This window comes from Sus scrofa, chromosome 8 (assembly GCF_000003025.6).
Source record: "Sus scrofa isolate TJ Tabasco breed Duroc chromosome 8, Sscrofa11.1, whole genome shotgun sequence".
Taxonomy (NCBI): domain Eukaryota; kingdom Metazoa; phylum Chordata; class Mammalia; order Artiodactyla; family Suidae; genus Sus; species Sus scrofa.
In genome coordinates, this window is record NC_010450.4 from 56151882 (window position 1) to 56174222 (window position 22341).

A 22341-nucleotide genomic window follows, 5' to 3' on the forward strand; every position below is an offset into this window, starting at 1 on the left:
ACAAGGAAATTTAGTTATCTCTGTGACACGCATCATTTTACAATGAATAGAGTTATGACGGTAACATTATCCTAGGACATATCCAAATTTTAGGAATTTCATATCTTTTCTAAAGCATTTATATTAATAATATTTATCCATACAAGTTTAGAAGGTTCATTATCATTTATTTTGTAATGCTTCCCATGTAATTTAATACACCAAATAAACTTAGTTAGTTCAATATCTCTCATTCATAAAGAGAGAAAATAAATCTTTTGAGGTGTTTCAGGGGCCCTCTGGAAAACTCCAAAGTAATTTCCAGGGCAATAAGACTTCATTTAGAATTTGATTTGGGCAGAGTTCCCATCGTGGCTCAGTGGTTAACGAATACGACTAGGAACCATGAGGTTGTGGGTTCAACCCCTGGCCTTGCTCAGTGGGTTAAGGATCCGGCACTGCCCTGAGCTGTGGTGTAGGTTGCAGACTCAGCTTGGATCCTGCGTTGCTGTGGCTCTGGAATAGGCTGGCAGCTACAGCTCTGATTAGACCCCTAGCCTGGGAACCTCCATATGCCGCAGGAGCGGCCCTAGAAAAGGCATAAAAGACAAGAAAAAAAGAAAAGAAAGAAAAAAAAAATTGATTTGGGGGAGTTCTCCTGTGGCTCAGCATCCATTTGGATCCCGAGTTGCTGTGGCTGCGGTGTACGCCGGCAGCTACGGCTCCGTTTTGACCCCTAGCCTGGAAACCTCCACATGCCATGGGTGCAGCCCTAAAACGACAAAACAACAGCAACAACAAAATTTGATTTGGCGAATTCTCACTGTGGCTCAGTGGGTTGAGAACCAGACTAGTATCCATGAGGATGTGGATTCGATCCCTGGCCTCACTCCGTGGGTAAGGATCGTGCATTGCTGTGAGCTGTATTGCTGTAAGCTTCGGTGTAAATCATAGACATGGCTCAGATCTGACATGGCTGTGACTGTGGCTATGGCTGTGGTGTAGACCAATTCGAGCCCTAGCCTGGGAGCTTCCATATGCCTTGGATACAGCCCTAAAAAGACAAAAAAATAAAAATAAAAAATAATTTTTAAAATAGAATTTGAGGAGTTCCCATTGTGGCTCCACAGAAACGAATCTAACTAGTACCCATGAGGACACAGGATCAATCCCTGGCTTCAATCAGTGGGTTAAGGATCCGGCGTTGCCATGAGCTGTGTTGTAGTTTGCAGATTCGGCTCCGATCTGGCATGGCTGTGGCTGTGGTGTAGGCTGGTAGCTGCAGCTCCGATTGGACCCCTAGCCTGGGAACCTCAATATGCCATGGATGTGGCCCTAAAAAGACAAAAAAAAAAAAAGGAATTTGATTTAGACGGAAGTTTGTCAAAAATATTAAAAGTAGGGAGTTCCCGTCATGGCGCAGTGGTTAACGAATCTGACTAGGAAACATGAGGTTGCAGGTTCGGTCCCTGCCCTTGCTCAGTGGGTTAACGATCTGGCGTTGCCGTGAGCTATGGTGTAGGTTGCAAATGTGGCTCAGATCCTGCGTTGCTGTGGCTCTGGCGTAGGCTGGTGGCTATGGCTCCGATTAGACCCTTAGCCTAGGAACCTCCATATGCCGCAGGAGCGGCCCAAGAAATAGCAAAAAGACAAAAAAAAAATAAAAATTAAAAAAAATAAAATAAAAGTAATTATTAAAGCACTTGATCAAATTAGCTCATAGGTCATAGTGAAACAATACTTAGTTATCCATTTAATCAAAGTGACAAAGACCACATAAGCAAATACAGAAAGTTAAATATTTGTAAAAAGTCTTAGCTACAAAATATAGAATCCTTTCATAGGCAGATTATATTAAATTATTAAAAAAAATTATAACCATTGTTTACAACTTCTCATTAAACCAGACCAATAATATAAGAAAATTTTGTCCTTTTAACAAAGAGAAAAACCAAATTTTAATTTGCACCAGTTTTCATATTAAACTAATTTAATTAAATTCATTGCACTCTTAGCCCGTTCTGATCACAAGCAAAATTTATTTCTAAATATTCCATTTTTCACAAACCTTTTTTTTTTTTTTTTTTTTTTTTTTGCTTTCTAGGGCCGCATCATGGCATATGGAGGTTCCCAAGCTAGGGGTCTAATTGGAGCTGTAGCTGCAGGCCTGCACCACAGCCACAACAACACTAGATCCAAGCCTCGTCTGCAGCCTACACCACAGCTCACGGCAACACTGGATCCTTAACCCACTGAGCGAGATCAGGGATCAAACCTGGATCCTCATGGAGCCTCATCAGGTATGTTAACCACTGAGCCACGACAGGAACTCCTGCACAAATCTTTTACGGCTATGTCCATTCTACTTATCCTTTGTTTTCCCTCCCATTTAGAAATAACCAACTTTAGGACAAAATCAATTTCTTTTTCCTTTACAACATGCATATTCATTCCTTATGCTGTTTGAAATATTTCCTTGCATTCCAAAATGTTTACCTTATTAATTTTAGTAGTTTTAATTACATTTATTAATTAAAATCCTTAACTCTTTAGTAACCTTAATTTCTTTCTTTTTCTTTTTTTTTTTTTTCTGTTTGCCATTTCTTGGGCCGCTCCTGAGGCATATGGAGGTTCCCAGGCTAGGGGTCGAATCGGAGCTGTAGCTGCCAGCCTATGCCAGAGCCATAGCAACGCGGGATCCGAGCCACGTCTGCAACCTACACCACAGCTCATGGCAGCACCAAATCCCTAACCCACTGAGCGAGGCTAGGGATCGAACCCACAACCTCATGGTTCTTAGATTTGTTAACCACTGAGCCATGACGGGAACTCCTAGTAACCTTAATTTCTAGTGAAAACTAAGAAGTAAGCAATTGTGAATTATTGTGTCAGGTTTTTTTTTAATTGGCAAACTTAGTAATACATCTCATAATTTCTAGAAACATACATTTCCTTGTAGCGTATTTTTTTTCTTAATGTGGTATAAGGCATGTTTCTAGTAAACCCAAACATCTTAGTTTCTATAATAAGACAAAACTAAATAAACTTAGACTTGTTCAGCAATTAATGTTTCAATATTTTATCCCGGGAGTACCTGTTATGGCTCAAGGGAAACAAATCCGACTAGTATCCATGAGGTTGCGGGTTTGAACCCTGGCCTTGCTCAGTGGATTAAGGATCTGGCGTTGCTGTTGCTGTGGCTGTGGTGGAGGCCAGCGGCTCTGATTCAACCCCTAGCCTGGGAACCTCCATATGCCTCGGGGTGCAGCACTAAAAACAAAAACAAAAATCTTAATTTTTTTCTTTTCCTTTTAGGGTTGGACTTTTGGCACATGGAGGTTCCCAGGCTAGAGGTTGAATTGGAGTTGCATCTGCTGGCCTACACCACAGCCACAGCAACTCCAGATCCTTTAACCCACTGAGGGAGGCCAGGGATCAAACCTGCATCCTCATGGATACTAATAAGGTTCTTTTTTTTTTGTCTTTTTGCCATTTCTTGGGCCGCTTCCTCGGCATATGGAGGTTCCCAGGCTAGGGGTCTAATCAGAGCTGTAGCCACTGGCCTACGCCAGAGCCACAGCAATGCAGGATCCGAGCCGCGTCTGCGACCTACACCACAGCTCACGGCAACGCCAGATCGTTAACCCACTGAGCAAGGGCAGGGACTGAACCTGCAACCTCATGGTTCCTAGTCAGATTCGTTAACCACTGCGCCACGATGGGAACTCCCTAGTAGGGTTCTTAACCTGCCGCACCACAATGGGAGTGCCTCAGTATTTTATCTTATTTGCAAATGATCTGTACATTCAATGAATTCTCATCATTTAACTTAGGAAAACTGAAGAATCAGGTTACCAAAAAGTTTAAATAAATGAATTTTAGGAGTTCCCGTCATGGTTCAGCGGTTAACGAACCCAACTAGTATCCATGAGGACGGGGTTTCAATCCCTGGCCTCGTTCAGAGGGTTAAGTATCCCAAGTTGCTGTGGCTGTGGTGTAGGCTGGTGGCTACAGCTCCAATTGGACCCCTAGCCTGGGAACCTCTGTATGCTGCAGGTGTGGACATAAAAAGACCAAAAAAAAAGCAAGCAAGCAATTAATTTTAGGGTGTTCTTTTGTGACTCAGGGGATTAAGGATCTGGTCTGGTCATTGCTGTGGCATGGGATCGCTCCCTGGCCTAGGAATTTCCGTATGCTGCAGAGTGCCACCAGAAAAAGAAATGAATTTTAAGTAGACATACCATAAACATCATTTTCTTAAAGAGTTTATCTAAAGACATTTAATTTACTTATGAAAATTTTACCATCACAAGTTATTTTTCTTGCTGATAAATTTTGTAGCAGATAAAATAAATTTGACTTTTAGTAAATCTAGGTACAATGAAAGTATTACGTTTGATTACTCTAAGGACATGTCCATATTAATTAAAACAACAAACTAGCTTTATTACCAAATATTTCCCCAAATCACATGAACCTAAAATTCTTTGGGTTAGTTTCCATTATATTTTTGAGACTTTTATATAAGCGGTTATTTAAGCCAATTAAATAGAGCTCTTTTACAAGTTAATTTTGGCAATATCATCCAAAGGTAGAAAAATACCATAACTATAACATACTTAGACACAGATATCTTAGAATTTTCACTTTAAAACTTTAGTCATAAATTAGCTACAATACAAAGTTCACTAGTTTATAAATAACAGAATATGTCCACTTGCTCAGATGGCTAAAGTCTTTTTTTTGTGAAAAAAATTTTAAGGAAGTGGTTTGGGCAAAAGAATCCTTTTAACAGTTTGTGTTTAAAGGGGCCTCTTTTGCTCTTTTCTGCTTGCTTTCTCAGTCTTAGGAATTGGAGATGGTCTAGAGTTCCAGTCAGAGTTCCCAGGGAGGTTACAGCCTTTCGAGATAAATAGGGGAGATTGGAGGCTGATGGAAGGGATGGGTAGAATTTGAACTGCTTATAGAACTGATTTTCCAGTTTAGCACAGATCTGTAAGATTTAACTTAAGTGATATCATAGGTTCACCCAGCCACCTGGCTACATTATACCTGGTTTTAAAAGGAACTGTCAGACTTCCTGTCAGGGCTCAGCAGTTAACGAATCTGACTAGCATCCAGGAGGACATAGGTTCGACCCCTGGCCTAGCTCTAGGTTAAGGATCCGGCATTCTACCTTTGGATGCTATTGCCAAAAAAGCTGGTCAGAGAGACAGGTAATGAAGAGGAGTAGACATTCAGAAGCACAGGAAGGAGGAGAGGGAGCAGAGAGCTGGCCTCAGACATGGCTTAGATCCTGTGTTGCTATGGCTGTGGCATAGGCCAAGAGCTACAGCTCCACTTGACCCCTAGCCTGGGAACCTCCATATGCCGCAGGTGCGGCCCTAAAAAAAAAAAAAAAAAGTAAAAAAATAAATAAAAGGAACTGTCATTATCCGGAGTTCCCGCTGTGGTGCAGCAGGATGGGTGGCATCTTGGACGCACTAGGATACAGGTTCGAACCCTGGCACAACACAGTGGGTTAAGGATCCCTGGTTTCCCCAGCTGTGGCTTAGGTTACAACTGCAGCTCAGATCTGATCCCTGGCCAGGGAACTCCATGTGCCTCTGAGCGGGCGAAAAAAAAAAAAAAAAGAACTGTCATTGTGGGGCAGGAGATAGCAGTGTGTCCAGGCATCTGTGGGGTATCCATCTTAGTGTTATAAAAAGGCTGGTCAGGGAGTTTCTGTTGTGGCTCAGTGGTTGATGAGTCCGACTAGGAACCATGAGGTTTTGAGTTCGATCCCTGGCTTTGCTTGGTGGGTTAAGGATCCGGTGTTGCCATGAGCTGGGGTGTAGGTCGTAGACGTGGCTCAGATCCCGCGTTGCTGTGGCTCTGGTGCAGGCCGGAGGCTATAGGTCCGACTAGACCCCTAGCCTGGGAACCTCCATGTGCCACCGGAACGGCCTTAGAAAAGGCGAAAAGACAAAAATAAAAATAAAATGAAATAAAATAAAATAAAAAAGCTGGTCAGAGAGACAGGTAACGAGGAGGAGTAGACATTCAGATGCACAGGAAGGACCCAGAGGGAGCAGAGAGCTGGCCTCAGCAAGGAAATCCTCTGAGACAGTTGTGAGTTAGTTTCTCTGAGGAAAGCAATTATGCGTGCTTAGGATGTTTGGAGTCCTCAAAATAGCAATTGCAGTGTGCTTCCCATTCCTGCTGTGCAAATAAACTAATTCAGGACCCTCAAATGAGCCCCACGTGGGCTGTCAGAGCCTCAGGTAGTTGTGGTTCAATTTAGTCCAACACAACAGAAACTTTCAAGGTTTGAAACACGAGCTGAGGTTGGATGGTAGCTTCCTGTCAGCAGTGCCCTTAGAAACCAAACTCCCCATGAGTGAATACTTACGGAGATGGTTCCCTTCCTAGATGAAAATGGCAGTAAAGGACACACAAACAAAAGCTCAGAACCTCAAACCAGATGAGATGTTTAGAACTGAGAGGAATTAGCTCTGTGACCCAAGGCCACCAAGGAGACAGTGGAACACAGGGACTCCCCTAAACACCTTTCCTCCACTCAGTGCAGGCAGTTGAGTTGAGTCACTTTCAATCCCACTTCTCACTCCATGTAGTTGTGAACACTAATCAATGTCAAGGCTACAAAGATCTTTATTTGGGCCTTAGAAACTGCAGTTAAGGAGACAGAGATTTGAGGAAACTGAAAGACTGTTTCACGGAACAGAAAGAGTCATGAACTTATAAGGTCAAAACCCACAAGATTGATAAAGTTGTATGACAAGAACTGTGATTGACTCTTATTTAGGAAATATTTGTCCCTAAAGGATAGGCTATCATGAGTTGTTTTAGGGTAAGGATTTTAGGGTTTTTTTTCCTTCTCTTTTGGCCTCACACACAGCATATGGAAACTCCCAGGCCAGGGATCAAATCCAAGCTGCAGCTGTAACCTGTGCTGAAGTTGTGGCAATGATCAACCCTTGTTGCTGGAAATCTGCAAGTGCCGAATTGAAATGGAGAAACAGAGTTTTGGGTAAAGGAGAAAAAAATCGTTTTATTGCTTTGCCAGGCAAAGGAGGGCCACAGTAGGCTAATACCTTAAAGACTGTGCCCGCCCCCCTCTTAGAAAGAATTGCAAGGAGTTTTATAGTAAAAAGGAGAAAAACAGGTCTTCAGATAGGAATCAGGATTTCTTTGGGGGAATCTTAGTCATCAAAGCTGGAGTCAGGAGATCTCAGTATGGTCATGATAGTGGTCTTCTGGGTTATTGCCTAGAGTAACAGTTCTTGTGAAAAGGGCATGTTGATCAGAGATTTGAACAAACTAGGAAACGTCCTGAAAAAACATCATGTACTAATAATCTTTAACCCACAGGCAGTTGTGCTCAGGCTGCCTAATCTTTAGCTTATGGATGATTGTGTTTAGGGTGCAGTGAAGCCAGGAAGAAGGGCAAGAAAGGACCTTAAGCTGTTTAGTTTCAAAGTATTCATTTCAAAAAGAAGCATAAGGAATATAAGTTTTCTCTTAGGGGTTTGAGGCGCCTGCGTCATCTTTAACCCTCTGTGCCTCAGCACTCCTGAGCTAAGGGTTGGATAAATATCTTGAGTTTCTGGAGCTTTGGGGCAGATATTCTGGTTGCCTGTGTTAATATTCCATCCAGGCTGAGGCATGTGGAGGTCACACTTCCTCAGCAGCCTCCCGTTCTTTTGAGAGAACTCCCTTATATAGACTGACTCCATTTTTACTTTCCTTTCATAGTGCAAGAGAAAAAAGAAATGTCATTCTCCCTTATCTCCTCTCAGCCTGAAAATAGTTAAAACAGAAAACCAGTATTAAGGTCCCTCCCAGCCTGTCTTCTGAAGAAGCTCTGTAGTCCAGTAAGTTGCTTTTGAGACTCTAGGAGGACTCGATACCCTCTTTCTCCAATTCTGTCCAGAAACCAGCTCACCTGGGCTCTTGTGTCAATATTGTCCCACTGTATTTCATTCTTATGCAAATGAACCAGCGCCAGTGAGTGAACAAGCTTTAGACTCACTGTGAAGAAGCTCATTTCCTCAACCCCACCCTGCCCTGCACAGGATTGGCGAGGCCCTGCCCGAGCACCAGTCCTGGATCTTGTTGGAGACTGTTCCTAACAGCCTGGCTTCCTAGCCTGCAGACAGCCCTTCTCTGCGGGCACCCTGGGTCCTTCTTCCTTGGGGCGGGCTGAGCCACCTCAAGTCTTCCTGTTAAAGGAAGGGCCATCTCACTTCTTTCCTTCAGGGGAGGAGCGTTCCCTTGGGCAGAGATGGTGCCTTCTCGGGAGAATGACCTTCTACCTGCTGTAACCACCTGCGCAGTACCTGTAAGAAGCCCAGCCACTTATGCTCAGCAGTTAAATGACACCTTCACAATTAAGGCCTATTCACCTCCCAAGTGCTTTTCAAAAGCTTTGCATTTCCTTGAGACTTTCTTGCCTGAAGCCACTGCATGGCCTACACTGAGCTGCCTCCCCTTCTCCCCCTCCCTACCTCCTGCTCACCTGCATCTCCAAACACCTGCTCCTGGCAGGGCGGCCTGTAAAGACCTTGCCGAGCCTGGCCCTCTGTGAAGCGAGTCTGAGGTCTCCGCATTCTCCTGCAGGCACCCCGAGCCTCCAGGACGCCTCCTTTCTCGTCACCCTGTGGTTCTTTTGTAAACCATCCACCCTCACACTGGCTAATTCAGAAAATGTGTAGGAAGACTCACGGCCTGCCTGGGGTTTTGTGAGGTGCCTCCCAGGTCCAGGATGTATAAAATGCGTGGCTGTCCCCAAGGAGCTCCAAGATCATGGGCATGACAACATGGCAGCAGGTCCCTGGTGGCAGGTGCCCCATTTGGGATGTGCCCCACGGATGATGGGTAACCACCCAGACTAGGGGGGGATCCTGGAAAGGCTTCCTGCAAAAGGACTGGGGAGGGCCTCCCAGGCAGGCCACTGGATAGGCAAGGGCCTGGAGAGGGTCTCCACCCAGTTCCCAGCAGCAGGGGGTCAGGCAGGGCCAGGCTGGGGTGCAGAGCAGGCTCCAAGCACAAAGGAGCTTCTCAGTGGCGCTAGGGATCTTTTAAGCCTCGACCATTAAAAAAAAAAAAAAATTATGTTAAGACACCAGGCTTAAAATCAAAAAAAAAAAAAAAAAAAGGAGTTCCCATCATGGCTCAGAGGTTAGCGAACCCCAAACCTGAATAGCATCCTTTGGGGACCACTCTGGTAGGTTTTGTAATCAAGTCAAAAACAGTAGCTTTTGGAGTTAAGGAATCCTGGCCTTGCTCAGTGTATCAATGAGAACTCAGTTCGATCCCTGGCCTTGCTCAGTGGGTTAAGGATCCAGTGTTGCCGCCAGCTGTGGCCAATTCGACCTCTAGACTGGTAACCCTCCTATGCCGGGGGTGTGGCCCTAAAAAGACCAAAACAAACAAAAAAAAAACTAGCTTTTGTGGGATTTTTTTGTTTTTTTTTTTTTTTTGTGGTTTTTGGGGGGATCATATATTATGGCATGTGGAAATTCTGGGACCAAGGATTGATCCTTCACCACAGCAGGGACAGTGCCAGATTCTTAACCACTATGCCACCAGAGAACTCCTCAAAATATTAACTTTTATGCAAACATTTTGCTATCTTGCAAAGCAATTTAAATGCAAATGAAGTTTTTATAAAAATCAAGTTCAGGGCAGCTCTGAAGAACAGGGCATGGTTTTATCATCAGTGTAGACTTTGGAAACAAATGTATGGTGGTGAATTCTTTTACTCTAAACTCTTTTTTTAGAGATAACTAACAGGGACCAATTTCTTTGACCACAGTGGCACAAAGCTGCTTCCTTCTCTTCCTAGACACACCAAACCACCCTTACATGTTGGGGTGCCACGGGGTGCATCCAGGCCTGGCCTGTTAAACTTTGCACACTTTCCTCCATGCCCTTGAACCCTCCCAGCGACAGGAAAGACCTGACTCCTGGGCCACCTTGGGAGCCGTGTGATTCCTATGGAAGAAGCCTGGATCCCTGAATTACTGCTTGGAGGGAAGTTGCCCAACCAAGAAGATTCTTTGAATATCAGTCATGGGAAAACTGACTTCTTTTTTTTTTTTTTTTTTTTTTTCCCACTGTACAGCAAGGGGGTCAGATTATCCTTAGATGTATACATTGCAATTACAGTTTTTTCCCCCACCCTTTCTTCTGTTGCAACATGAGTATCTAGACATAGTTCTCAATGCTATTCAGCAGGATCTCCTTGTAAATGACTTCTTTTTTAAATTAAAAAATTGAAAAATTGTACTATTTTGATTTCAAATATGTTTTGGTGAACAGAATATTTGAAAAGATTTGAATTTTGAATACAATTTTTAAACCTTATTTTTTTTTAATTTTTGATTTTGACTTTTTTTGTCTTTAGAGGGCTGCAGCCAAGGCATATGGAGGTTCCCAGACTAGGGGTAGAAGCGGAGCTGTAGCTGTTGCCTACACTACAGCCATAGCAATGCCAGATATGAGCCACATCTGCTAACTACACCACAGCTTACGTCAACACCGCATCCTTAACCCACTGTGCCAGGCCAGGGATCGAACCTGCGTCCTCATGGGTACTAGTCAGATTCGTTTCCACTGGGCCACAAGGGCAACTCCTGACCTTTTTTTTTGGCCTTGCCCATAGCATACAGAAATTCCTGTCCCAGGGATTGAACTCACACCATAACTGTTAATGAGAGCCACGGCAGTGACAAAACTGGATCCTGAACTAACTCGCTGAGCTGCTGTGGCTGTCGTGTAGGCAGCTGCTGCAGCTCTGATTCGACCCCTCCCTGTCCTGGGAACTTACATATGCCATGGGTGTGGCCCTAAACACACACACACACACAAACCCAATTCGTGAAGGAATTCCTGACTTTTTATTTTTTTAATATTTATTTATTTTTATTTATTTATTTATTTATTTATTTTTTGTCTTTTTGAAAGGGCCGTTCCTGTGGCACATGGAGATTCCCAGGCTAGGGGTCCAATCTGAGCTATAGCCTCTGGCCTACGCCAGAGCCACAGCAACTCGGGATCCAAGCCATGTCTGTGACCTACACCACAGCTCATGGCAATGCCGGATCCTTAACCCACTGAGCAAGGCTAGGGATCGAACCCACAACCTCATGGTTCCTAGTCAGATTCGTTAACCACTGAGCCACAACGGGAACTCCCTGACTTTTATTTTTGAATTTCATTGTAGTTGGTTTACAATGTTCTGTTAATTTCTGCTGCACAGCAAAGTGATTAGGTTATATACACACATATATAAACCTTATTTTTATAATTCTCAGTTGATTGAACTATCTTCATAATAAAAGCAAAAAGGCTAAACATAGATAAGTGATTACACATAGACATCTATCCTTCTAAAAACTAAATGTAAATGTCAGTAAAGGAGTTCCTGAACCAGTCACAAGTACTAAAATTGAAACTGTGATTGAAAAACTTCCACAGGAGTTCCCTTTGTGGCTCAGTGGTTAACAAATCCTACTGCTATCCATGAGGGCACAGGTTCCATCCCTGGCCTCGATCAGTGGGTTAAGGATCTGGCGTTGCCGTGAGCTGTGGTATAGATTGCAGACGCCGCTTGGATCTAGCGTTGCTGTGACTGTGGTGTAGGCTGATTCGACCCCCAGCCTGAGAGCTTCCATATGCTGCAAGTGCAGCCCTAAAAAGGAAAAAAAAAAAAAAGAATTTGAAAAAAATTTTTATTGCTATTATTTTTTATTGAAGTATAACTAGCCCACAACACTGTTAGTTCCAGATGCACAGCACAGTGATTTGACATCTCTGTACTTTACAGAGTGAACAGCTCTGATTCTGGTTCATATCTGTCACCATGCAAAGTTATTACGGTATCATCGACTGTATTTCCTATGCTTTTCATTTCATGCCCATGACAATTTTGTAATTGGAAGTTGGTACCTCTTCATCCCTCTCACCTGTTTCACTGATCCTCACACACTCTGCCTCTCAACCACCAGTGCTCTGTGTCTGAGTCAGTTTCTGTTTTATTTTTGTTCATTCGGTTTTTAGTTTCCAGAGCATTTGTTTTATCTGATTTATTTCACTAAGCATAACATAGAGCATTTGTTTTATCTGATTTATTTCACTAAGCATAATGCCATCTAGTCTAGATTCATCCAAGTTGTTACAACGGCAGAATTTCATTCTTTTTTTTGTTACTGTTGAGTGGTATTCCATTGTCCTATACCACATCTTCTTTATTGATTCACCTATTGATGGAAACTTAGGTTACTTCTATGTCCTGATATAAATAATGCTGCATATATCTTTTCAAATCAGTGTTTTTGTTTTACATGGAAAAATACCCAGAGGTAGAATTGATGGATCATATGGTATTTCTATTTTAATTTTTTAGGAATTCCCTGTACCATTTTCTATAGAGGCTGCACAGTTTACCCCCTACCAACAGCACACAGTGGTTCCCTCTTATCCACATCTGGGTCAACACTTACTTGTTGCCCCCCCCCTTTTTTTTGTCTTTTTGCTATTTCTTGGGCTGCTCCCTTGGCATATGGAGGTTCCCAGGCTAGGGGTCAAATCGGAGCTGTAGCCTCCGGCCTACGCTAGAGCCACAGCAACGTGGGATCCGAGCCGCATCTGCAACCTACGCCACAGCTCACGGCAACGCCGGATCATTAACCCACTGCGCAAGGGCAGGTTAAGGGCAGGGCAGCCTCATGGTTCCTAGTCGGATTCGTTAACCACTGCGCCAGGGCGGGAACTCCTTGTTGCCCTTTTTTGGGGCAAGAAATGAATTTATTAAGATAGCATGATTGTGAGAGATGCAAGTGGCAGGCAAGGAGGCGCTGCCTCAAGGACTAGCTTTGTTGTTTTTTTGATAATAGACGTCTGAAAGGTGTGAGGTGCTTTGTTGTGGCTTTGATTTGCATTTCCCTGAGGGTTAGAGATGTTGAGCATCTTTTTTTTTGTATGTATTGGGCATCTGTGTGCCTTCTTTGGAAAAATATCTATTCAAGTCAAATTTTTAATCAGATTTTTTTTCTTTATGGTCTATGGGTTCTCTGTATATATGCACAAACACACATACTCTATATATTTTGGTCACACCCATGGCATATGGAAGTTCCTAGGCCAGGGATCAAACCCTCATCACAGCAGAGACCCAAGCTGTTTCAGTAACAACACTGGATCCTTAACCTGCTGCATCACAAGGGAACTCCCGGGTTCTCTACATATTTTGGATACTAATCCCTTATGAAATATTATCATTTGGAAATAACTTCTCCCATTCAGTAGATAGCATTTTCATTTTGTTGTTAGTTTCCTTCTCTATGTAGAAGCTCTTTAGATCAGTATAGTCCTATTTGTTTTTGCTTTTGATTCCCCGGCCTGAGGAGACATAGCAAAAAATTATTGCTCAAACCAATGTCAAAGAGTGAACTGCTGGAGTTCCCGTCGTGGCTCAGCAGAATCGAATCTGGCTAGTATCCGTAAGGATGCAGTTTCTTATAGTTTCAAATGTTACATTTAAGTCTTTAATCCATTTTGAGTTTATTTTTGTATATGGCATAAGAGAGTAGTCCAATTTGATTCTTTTGCCAGTAGATGTCTAGTTGTCCCAACACCATTTACTAAGGAGGCTGTCTTTTCCCTATCATATGTTCTTGTCTCCTTTGTTATCGATTAATTCACCATATAACTGAGTTCACTTCTGGGCTCTCTATTCTGTTCCATGGATCTATGTTTTCATGCCAGTACCAAACTTTTTGATTGCTTAGCTTTGTGGTATAGTTTGAAATCAGGGAGTGCAATAGGGCTTTGTTTTTTCTCAATTGCTTTTGCTCTTTGAGGTCTTTGTGTTTTCCACACAAATTTTAGAATCAGTTGTTCTGTCTGGCTCTGTAAAAAAAAAAAAAAAAAAAAGCCATTGGTATTTTCATGGGTATTCCATTAAATCTGCAGGCTGCCTTGGGCAGTATCATCATTTTTAACAATGTCGGTGCTTCCACCCCAGGAGGGTGGTGTTCCTTTTCACTTGATTGTCTCATCCTCAGTTCCTACATCAGTGTCTTACAACTTTCCTTATACAGGCCTTTAGGAGTTCCCCGACGGCCTAGCAATTAAGGATCCAGCATTGTCACTGATGTAGTGTGGGTCCCTGGCCTGGGAACTTTTGCATGCTGTGGGTACAGCCAAAACAAAACAAAGTGAAAACAAGTACAAGTCTTTACCTGCTTGGGTAGATTTGTTCCTAGGTATTTTTTTCTTTTTTTTCTTTTTTTTTTTTTTTTTTTTTGTCTTTTTTAGGGCTGCACCCGCATCATATGGTGGTTCCCAGGCTGGGGGTCAAATCTGAGCTGTAGCTACTGGCCTACACCACAGCCACAGCAATGCCAGATCTGAGCTGCACCTGCAACCTACACCACAGCTCACATCAACGCTGTATCCTTAACCCCCGAGTGAGGCCAGGGATCGAACCTGTGTCCTCCTGGATGCTAATTGGGTTTGATAACCACTGAGCCATGACAGGAACTCCTTTGTCTAGAAATTTAGAACTTCATTCTTTTGGATGAAACATCCATTGCAGGAACAGGAAAGCTAAAAACTACATTTTCCAGGCTCAGTTGCGATTACAGTTCTGGATATAATTTAGGTTTTTCCTATCAAATGCGCTCATGCAACACTTGAATTAGTGAAAAGAAAAAGTGGGAACAGAGGCACAGAGACAGTGGCATGTAAAACAAACTCTTCTACTCACCCAGAAATCTTCCCCACAGAAGTAGAAAAGAAAGAAGACTTTTGTTATTGAGTAAACCTGAACCAGAATGCGATGTGAATTGCAGATAATCCATAGGAGATTGAAAGGGAGAAAGCAGATGCCATTCCATCTGAGTTCTCAGGTAAGCAGTGACTGGCCCTCATGTAAGAGGCCTGGACAGCACCATTTATCACCCAGAGTTGGGCCTTGATTGCTAGTTCTCATAGCTCTTTATTCATGCACAGAAACGTAATCAATATCTGTATATTAACTTTGTATCCTGAAACTTTACTGAATTCATTGATGAGTTCTGATAGTTTTTTGGTGGCATCTGTAGGATTTTCTTGTTTTCTTTTTTTGTCTTTTTGTCTTTTTAGGGCCGCGCCTGCGGCATATGGAGGTACCTAGGCTAGGGGTCCAATTGGAGCTGTGGCCACTGGCCTACACCACAACCACAGCAACTCCAGATCCGAGCCTCGTCTGTGACCTACACCACAGCTCACTGCAACACCAGATCCTCGACATGCTGAGCGAGGCCGGGGATTGAACGTGCCCCCTCATGATTCCTAGTTGGATTTGTTTCCACTGTGCCATGAGAGGAACTCCTTTTTTTTTTTTTTTGTCTAGGATTTTCTAAATATAGTATTATGTCATCTTCAAACAGTGATCTCTCTTTTTTTTTTTTTTTTTTTTAATTTTTATGGCTGTACCTGCAGCATATGGAAGTTCCTGGTCAAGGGATTGAATCTGAACCGCAATTGTGACCTATGTCATAGCTGCAGCAATACCAGATCCTTTAACCCACTGTACCTGGCTGGGAATTGAATCTGCACCTCTGTAGTGACCTGAGCCACTACAGTTGGACACTGCGTCACAGCAGGTTAGGGACCCAGTGTTTTCTCTGTGGTGACATAGGTTCAATATCTAGTGCAACTGTTTCAAGTGCTGAAGTTACATCAACACCGAATCCTTAACCCACTGTGCCAGGTGGGGATCAACCAGCACCACCACAGAGATAAGCCAGAGCACTAACCTTGTGCCTGCTGCAGCGGGGACTCCTGAACTGTTTATATATTTTGTACATTAACTCCAGTAGACTTTCTTTTCATTTTTTCAATGGTTCCTCTTCTATGGTTATTTTATTTAATTTATTTATTTATTTAATTTATTTTTGGCTTTTTAGGGCCATACCCGAGGCATATGGAGTTTCCCAGGCTAGAGATCCAGTCAGATCTGTAGTCACTGGGCTATACCACAACCACAGCAACACCAGATCCAAGCCGTGTCTGTGACCTACACCACAGCTCACGTCAACACCAGATCCTTAACCCACTGAGCAAGGCCACAGATCTAATCCGCAACCTCGTGGATGCTAGTCAGATTCATTTCCTATGAGCCACTATGGGCATTTCATCTATGGTTATTTTAAAAGTAGGTAAAGCCCAAGTTTAGAAAAGTAAAATAGTAAACATTTGATAAAATAGTACTTATATCTTAACATTTAAAATAAAAGAGGAATTCCTGTCTTGGAGCACCAGAAATGAATCCAACTAGGAACCATGAGGATTTGGGTTCAATCCCTGGCCTTGCTCAGTGGGTTAAGAATCCAGCATTGCCTGTAGGTTGCAGATGTGGCTTGGATCCTGCGTTGCTGTGGCCGTGGTGTAGGTTGGCAGCCATAGCTCTGATTCAACCCCTAGTCTGGGAATCTCCATATCCTGTGGGTGCAGCCCAAGAAATGGCAAAAAGACAAAAATAAATAAATAAATAAATATATATATATATATATTCCTTCTACTATGAGAAGCTTTGAGAGAATGGGGAAATAGCATTCAAGATTACTGGCTTGGGAGTTCTTGCTGTGGCTCAGCAGGTTAAGAACCAAACTAGTATCCAAGAGGACTCAGGTTTGATCCCTGGCCTAGCTCAGTGGGTTAAGGGTCTGGTGTTGCCGTGAGCTATGGGGTAGGTTACAGATGTGGCTCGAATTTGGCATTGCTGTGGCTGTGGCATAGGCCTGCAGCTTCAGCTCCAATTTGACCCCAGCCTGGGAACTTCCATATGCTATAGGTTCATCTCGAAAGAGAAAAAAGAGGAAAGAAAAAAAAAAAAAAAGATTACTAGCTTGCAAAAAAAAAGTTCCGTTATAGCTCAGCAGGTTAAGGATCTAGCATTGTCGCTTCTGTGGCTGGGGTGCTATTGTGGTTCGCTTTTGATCCCTGGCCCGGGAACTTCCACAAGCTGCAGTTGCAGGCACACACCCCCCCCCAGGCAAAAAATATTACTGGCTTCTTTGGGGCAGTATGCTCAGTAATTGACACTAGGACAGTGCATTCACGGGCATGGACATAAAAAATTCTAATTCAACATATCCGTTTAGTTATACTGGAATAAAACACCTTTAATGCATCATGATTGGAAGGAAATACCTGAAATTTTAAGACTATTTAAAGTCCCTCATTATGAACTTTTTAGCAGCTTAATAGATGTCCTGGAGTTCCCGTTGTGGCTTAGTGGTTAACGAATCCAACTAGGAAGGTTGCAGGTTCGATCCCTCGCCTTGCTCAGTGGGTTAAGGATCTGGGTTGCCATGAGCTGTGGTGCTGGTTGCAGACGCGGCTCAGATCCCACATTGCTGTGGCTCTGGCGTAGGCAGCTACAGCTCTGATTAGACCACTAGCCTGGGAACCTCCATATGCCGCAGGAGTGGCCCTAGAACAGGCAAAAGAGACAAAAAAAAAAAAAAAAAAAAAGATGTCCTGATCTTCAGCCCATCACACCTCAACAATTAGTCAAGGACTAGGGGCTCCTAACTCTCCAAATTTCCACTGTTGGCCATTTCCCAGTAAGATGGAAGATGCCAGCCCTACTGAAGAAAGCTGAACTCTGGGCTCCTGCTGCCTTCCTTAATTAATCATGTCTCACATATGTCCAAGTAGTAATCAATGCCTGTCATCATCAACTTCTCAGTGTCTTTTTGAGCCCAGTCCTAACATTATTTAAAATTGAAAACCTTGGAGTTCCCGTCGTGGCTCAGTGGTTAATGAATCCGACTAGGAATCATGAGGTTGCAGGTTCAATCCCTGGCCTTGCTCAGTGTTAAGGATCCGGCGTTGCCATGAGCTGTGGTGTAGGTTGCAGACGCAGCTCAGATCCTGTGTTGCTGTGGCTCTGGCGTAAGCCAGTGGCTACAGCTCCGAATGGACCCCTAGCCTGGGAACCTCCATATGCTGCGGGAATGGCCTTAGAAATGGCAAAAAAAAAAAAAAAAAAAGTACTTGCAAACCTGGACAATTAGAGAGAGGTGCAGGTAGAAGAGGTTATAAAAATCTCTTTGGGACCAAGAATTCACAGAAAGAAAATTTTAAAATTATCAGACTCTTGGAGTTCCCTTGTAGTGCAGTGGGTTAAGGATCCAGCATTGTCATAGCTGTGTCTCAGGTCACTACTATGGTGAGGGTTTGACGCCTGGCCTGGGAACTTACACATGCCATGGGTGCAGCCAAAAAAAATTATTTCACCCTTGACTGGAATAGTACAGGAACAAATTGTCATAGAGATTGCTAGGTCGTCTACAAATAATGTAGCATGAATTGTTAAGAAATAGGAAGAGAGGAGCTCCCACCGTGGAACAGCGGATTAAGGGTCTCACATTGTACAGGTTCAATCCCCAGCCTGGCACAATGGGTTAAGGATCCAGAGTTGCCACAGGCTGTGATGTAGGTCACAGATGTGGCTGGAATCCCGAGTTGCTGTGGCTGTGGTATAGGTCGGCAGCTGTAGCTCAATTCGACCACTTACCTGGGAACTTCCACATGCCATGGGTGTGGACCTAAAAAACAAACAAACAAACAAACAAAAAAAAACAAAACAAAAAAAGTGGCTTCCATTGATTCTGGAAGGAAAAAAAAATATGGCAAGAGAAACCACTTCACCTCTTTTTTTGACCTTTGTTCTTGGAGATGACTTTGTCATAGAGCCCAATCTAAAATAATGTGTCCTTAACATTGTCATTATTTTGATCCTACTTATCAATATGAAAGCCGAGCTCTTTGAAAAAAGTTGAATACTTAAAAACGAGCTTAGGAGTTCCTGTCGTGGCACAGTGGTTAACAAATCGGACTAGGAACCATGAGGTTGCTGGTTCGATCTCTGGCCTTGCTCAGTGAGTTAAGGACCCGGCATTGCCGTGAGCTGTGATGTAGGTTGCAGACGCAGCTCAGATCCTGCATTGCTGTGGCTCTGGTGTAGGCCTGTGGCTATAGCTCTGATTCGACCCCTAGCCTGGGAACCTCCATATGCCGTGGGAGCGGCCCAAGAAATGGCAAAAAGACAAAAAAAAAAAAAAAAGCAAAAAACAAAACCAAAACAAAATGCAATTTCTTATGCAGTAGTTCTGGGTTAGGCATCAGATTTCTTTCTTTCTTTCTTTTTTTTGTCATAGTGAACAGGGGCTTGATGTGGGATCTCAGTTTTCAGGGATTGAATTTGTGCCGCAGCATTGAAAACACAAAATCCTAACCACTGGACGAGCAGGGAACTCCTAGACTCTGCTTTTCTTTTTTTTTTTTTTTCCCTCTCTTTTTTGGCTGCCCTGCAGCATATGGAGTTCCCAGGCCAAGGATCAGATCTGAGCCACAGTTGTGACTTGTGCTGCATTTGAGGCAAGGCTGAATCCTTTAACCTGCTATGCCAGGCCCAAGATCTCCTGGCACTATCAGAGACATGACTGATCCTGTTGCGTCACAGCAGAAACTCCTGCATTTTGGCAGGGGTCGGGGGAGGGGGGGACGCAGCTGCATTGGTGGCATGCAGAAATTCCCAGGCCAGGGACTGAACTCATGCCAGAGCAGTTACCAGTGCCAAAGCAGTGACACCAGATCCTTAACCCGCTGAGCCACAAGGGAACAACAATAGTCTTTATTCAAGATAGTATGATAGTCTTATAAAGCAAGTACTACTATCTATCCCCATTTGACAGGTGAAGAAACTGAGACTCAGAATGATACTAATTGCCCAAGGTCATTGTGCTCCTTAATGAAACAGCTGGGATTTGAGCCCAGGCACTCGGTCTCTAGAATGCACATTCCACTTGTTGACTTAAAAAATACAACCTGTGGGAGTTCCCATCGTGGTGCAGCAGAAATGAATCTGACTAGGAATCATGAGGTTACGGGTTTGATCCCTAGCCTTGCTCAGTGGGTTAAGGATCTGGTGTTGCTGTGAGCTGTGGTGTAGGTCATAGACGTGGCTCGAATCTGGCGTTTCTGTGGCTGTGGTGTAGGCCGAAGCTGTAGCTCTGATTACACCCTTAGCCCAGGAATCTCCATATGCGGCCCTCAAAATCAAAAACAAACAAACAAACAAAAAAATACAACCTGAAAGTTGAGGGTTAACTTTTATTTGGAGTGAAATTAGGACTTAAGCCCAGGAGACAGCACCTCAGATAGCCCTGAGAAACTGAACTGCTCTGAGGCGGGGAGTGGGGAGCTAGGATATGTGAGAGTTTGCAACAAAGGGCAGGTAGTAGGAACAAAAGGTTTACAGATAACCAGGTTTACAGCAGATTTACAGAAAACCAGCTTCTATGGGAAGATGGAAGGTCTGGGCTCACTGGACTCACTCCTTTGATCTGTGCCTCAGCTGGGGGCCAGTCTTCTAGGTTTCTTCCCTGAGTTCCCTCAGGGCTTGCTGGTCCACCCTTGGGAGTGGCTGTTCTCACAGGTGACCTGATGTCTTTTGTTTTGCCTACTAACTGCAGCCCAGGAGGCAGTGTTTGGATAACTCTATTCTCCCAAAGAGGAAAGGGGACTATTGAGATATGTGATAAAGGTGAGCGGGAGGGGCTGCAGCCAGGCACAGACTTTACAGAAGTTTGCTGCTGGTCCCGTGAAGGTCACTACTAGTCACAGACCTCAGTCATCACTGAAGGATTTTAGATATGAGGAGATGTAAGAATCGGGCTCATAAAATCTCTTAAAAATATCTGACTATCTGAAGACCTGTTCTCCCAGTTTTCCCAGAGCACAGAGAGCCTCACCCACCCTGAGCTTTGAGCTTCGCTCAGGGGCTGCTGTGGGTGGGCAGCTGCAGTGGCTCATGTTTTACTCCACATGGAGGCTGATGGCATGTGCCAAGCTGCAGCTGCCACACTTATGTAGAAGTTCTCTCAAGCATCACACCTAATGACTCTGTACGGCAGCTCAGTGTGGTGGCAGCAGGCCTCTCATCTTGGGGACTTTAGCAAGATCATCAGGATTCCAGAGTTCCCGGCCTGCCTCAGCAGGAATGGACCCAACTAGCATACGGGAGGATGCAGGTTCGATCCCTGGCCTTGCTCGGTGGGTTAAGGATTCAGCTTTGCTGTGAGCTGTGGTGTAGGTCGCAGACGTAGCTCAGATCTGGCATTGCTGTGGCTCTGGCATAGCTCTGATTTAACCCCTAGCCTGGGAATCTCCATGTGCCATACATGTAGCCCTAAAAAGCAGAAAAAGGATTTTACTATAAATAAAAAGAAAAATTATTCATGATAAACATTAAGAAGGCAAAAAACTGGGTATTTGTTTTTAGAATCTAAAGGTGTCAAGAAAAGGCTTCCTGAAAAATCATGTAAAAGCGGAGACTTGGAGTTCCCTGGTTGCTCATTGGGTTAAGGATCTGGTGTTGTCACTGCTGTGGCTCTGTTCACTTCTGTGGCATGAGTTCAATACCTAGCCTGGGAACTTCCACATGCTGTGGGCATCGCCAAAAAAAAAAAAAAAAAAAAAAAAAAAAAAAAAGGCTGGCACTGGAGTTTGAAAAGGAGCTGGCTAAGAAAAAAGGATATTGAGATCCTTCTAGGCAGGGAATTCTGCGATTGAGAAAATTACAGCAGGATCAGTGTGGCCACAGTAAAACCTCCTGGCAACGAGGATTAGATGAGGCTGGACTGCCCCAGATAGGTCTTGAAGACCAGGGTAAAAAGTTTTTAATTGATCCTAAAACCAAGAGCCAATGACTCAATAACCAGTATTATCAGCATGCTTCTATGAAGCTCTGCTAAGCGTAGGGCCTGTAGCAGTGCTGAAAACAATGAAACCCCTGCCCTAGTGAAGCCCCCTCGATGGTCAGGCCTTCCAAGATGGCTGCCCTCTTGCTCTCTGTTCACCACTTGCTGGACCAGTGCCTGCTTCCTGCACCTGACTCGCCCGCCTGACCTCCTACACGTGTGCCTCAGGCCCCAGCTAGTGATCTCTCTTCAAAGGGGCATGAGGGGTGTGCCCTCTGCAAGTTTCCCTGGTAACCCAAGAGCCATCCTGAGGTCAGTTCCCCCTTAACTGGCAGCTTCCTCCCCCCGCCCCACTGGAGACTGCCACCCAGGCTGGGGTGTCAACCACCGTACCTGCTGCAGACTTGTAAGATCCCGCCATGCATCAAACCATTGACATCTCTGTTGCTGACTTAGGGCTCTTCAGTCCGGAAGCTGGCTGTTACCCGAAAACTGAGTCAGCCTCTTCGTGGCTGTCCGAGCTAGTAGATACAAACAAAATACGAACATCAGGAGAAGGAAGCATTGATTACTGGTAGCAAGTAAGGAGAACACCGGGAGC

General features: G+C 44.0%; 1 protein-coding gene and 1 long non-coding RNA gene across 3 annotated transcripts in view; one reads left to right on the forward strand and one right to left on the reverse strand.

Annotated features, from left to right (window-relative positions):
• LOC100621006 (RE1-silencing transcription factor-like) overlaps window positions 1-22341 on the forward strand; it is a 166732-nt gene that overhangs the window by 103602 nt on the left and 40789 nt on the right. The gene's annotated exons all lie outside the window — the stretch shown is intronic.
• The window catches only part of LOC110262108, a 29189-nt gene continuing 19978 nt past the window's right edge, over window positions 13131-22341 (reverse strand). For both annotated transcript variants that reach the window (XR_002346679.1, XR_002346680.1), the window contains exons 2-3: window positions 22134-22261; window positions 13131-13893 (exon numbers count right to left, since the gene is read on the reverse strand). This is a non-coding gene — a long non-coding RNA (uncharacterized LOC110262108). The remainder of the gene's footprint in view (window positions 13894-22133; window positions 22262-22341) is intronic.